General features: G+C 43.4%; 1 protein-coding gene across 3 annotated transcripts in view; it reads right to left on the bottom strand.

The window, feature by feature from the left end:
* RBMS2 (RNA binding motif single stranded interacting protein 2) overlaps positions 1-2,033 on the bottom strand; it is a 65,203-nt gene that overhangs the window by 13,736 nt on the left and 49,434 nt on the right. The window lies entirely within an intron of this gene.

Genomic DNA, 2,033 nt, shown 5'->3' with positions numbered 1-2,033 from the left:
GGCTCAGGCAATCCACTCACCTCAGCCTCCCAAAGGTGCGGGATTACAGGCTGAGCCATACACACATATTTTATAGAGAAATATGACAGGATGATCCATAAAGAGATTTTTAATTATAAAATTATTTTATATAGAATACAAATCTGTAGAGAAATGGAATAGAAGCCCAAGACCAAGAAGGAAAAAGGAAGGCTATAAGAACTGGGGGCAGTGGCTTACACCTGTAATCCCAACACTTTGGGAAGCTGAGGTGAGAGGATCGCTTGAGTTCAGGAGTTAGAGATCAGCCTGGGCAACTTAGTGAGACCTTGTCTCTATAAAAAAATTTTTTTAAAAATTAGCTGGGTGTGGTGCCACCTGTAGTCTCAGTTACTCGGGAGGCTGAGGCGAAGGATCACCTGAGCCCAAGAGGTTGAGGCTGCAGTAAGCCAAGAATGTGCCACTGCACTCCAGCCTGAGCAACAGAGTGAGACTCTGCCTCAAAAAAAAAATAAATAAAATAAAAAAGGAAAATTATAAAAATGATATGAGATTTATGACTGTAGCACTCCCCCCTTATCTTCAGGGGATACGTTCTAAGACCCTCTGTAAATGCCTGCAACCATGGATAGTACCAAACCCTATATATACTATATATATTTTATTTTATTTTATTTTATTTTTTTTTTGAGTTGGAGTCTCACTCTATTGCTCAGGCTGGAGTTCAGTGGCAGGTTCACGGCCACTGTGGCCTTGACCCGTTGGGCTCAGACAATTCTACCTCAGCCTTCCAAGTAGCTGGAACCAGGAGTAGCGCACTACCACATCTAGTTTTTTGTTTTTTTAATTGTAGAGATGAGGTCTTGCTAAGTTGCCTAGGCTGTTTCAGGCAATCCTCTTGCCTCTGCCTCCCAAAGTGCTGGGATTACAGTTGTAAGCCACTACGTCTGGTGACATATACTAAGTTTTAAAATCTGATAACTAAGACACCTACTAAGTGACTACTGGGCAGGTAGCACATATACTGTAGATATGTTGAACAAAAAGGAAGACTACTGAGAATGGTATGCAATTTAAAAACGTAAGAACTTTTTTTAAAAACTGTTTATTTTTAGGCTTTTCCATTTAATATTTTGAGCCACAAGTATCTATGGGGAACTGAAATCATGGAAGGTAAAACTGTAAATAAGAAGAGACTACTACTGTATTAAAAAAAACTGAAACAATCCATGTGTTGGTTTTTCTTAGGGGGTGGGGGTAAGAGAGCCTGGGAAGTAGGCTAGCAGCCTAGCAGCTCTGCCACTAGAGCCAGATTCACCCCATCCATCTCACACAAGTGAGGGGTTTTCTTGTTTGTTTTGTTTTTTTTTGAGTTGGAGTCTCACTCTTGTCACTCAGGCTGGAGTGCAGTGGCATGCTCACGGCCACCGCAGCCTCGACCTGCTGGGCTTAGGCGATCCTTCCGCTTGGCCTTCCAAGTAGCTGGAACTATACACGCAAGCCACCACACCCAGCTAGATTTTGTGACTTATTGTAGAGACGAGGTCTCACCAAGTTGTCCAGGCTGGTCTCGAACCCCCAGGCTCAGGCACTCCTCTTGCCTCGGTCTCCCAAAGTGCTGGGATTATAGGATGGGTCATCGCACTCGGCCACTTGTGTGTGTTTTTAAATGAATATTTTACATATCAAATTGCTATGATATTTATATGTTATTTGGATACATTTTATCTTGTTTTAATTTTTGAGTCAGAGTCCCACTCTGCTGCCCAGGCTGGAGTGCAGTGGCACACTCATGGCCCCCTACAGCTTCAACCTGCTGGGCTCAGGTGAACTTTCCACCTCAGCCTTCCGAGTAACTGAAACAACAGGTATGTGCCACCATGCCTGGTTGATTTTTTTTAAAAATTTATTGTAGAGATGAGGTCTGGCCATGTTGCCCAGGCTGGTCTCGAACCCCTGAGCTCAGGCAATCCTCTCTCCTCTGCCTCCCAAAGTGCTGGGATTACAGGTATGAGCCACCATGCCTGGCTAAAGAGGTATTTTTTTTTTTTTTT

The sequence above is a fragment of the Carlito syrichta genome, unplaced genomic scaffold (assembly GCF_000164805.1).
Source record: "Carlito syrichta isolate Samal-C Ts95f unplaced genomic scaffold, Tarsius_syrichta-2.0.1 Scaffold315337, whole genome shotgun sequence".
Taxonomy (NCBI): domain Eukaryota; kingdom Metazoa; phylum Chordata; class Mammalia; order Primates; family Tarsiidae; genus Carlito; species Carlito syrichta.
Note: the sequence above shows the minus strand (reverse complement) of the source record. Positions and strands in the feature narration are given on the sequence as shown.